The sequence below is a fragment of the Terrapene carolina genome, unplaced genomic scaffold (genome assembly GCF_002925995.2).
Source record: "Terrapene carolina triunguis isolate 2854851 unplaced genomic scaffold, T_m_triunguis-2.0 Scaffold517, whole genome shotgun sequence".
NCBI lineage: Eukaryota > Metazoa > Chordata > Testudines > Emydidae > Terrapene > Terrapene triunguis.
The window spans coordinates 3,722,939-3,723,181 of NW_020664868.1; positions in this window are offsets into that span (position 1 = coordinate 3,722,939).

The following is a 243-nucleotide window of genomic DNA, read 5'->3' on the forward strand; positions in this document are numbered from 1 at the left end:
GCTTCAAATTTAACAGGGTCGGACAACCAATGGGTTGATCTCAAGGTGTAGCTATGCAGATAAAGCAGTGCGGGAGATCCCGTGGGTTCATGTGAGGGCGTGGCTATCCAGATAACTCAGGTCAGGAGAGCCAATGGGTTGATATGAAGCCGTGGCTATGCAGATGAGGTAGGGCGGGAGAACCAATAGCTTGCTCTGAGGGTGTGGCTATGCAGATAAAACAGTGCGGGGGAACCAATTGGT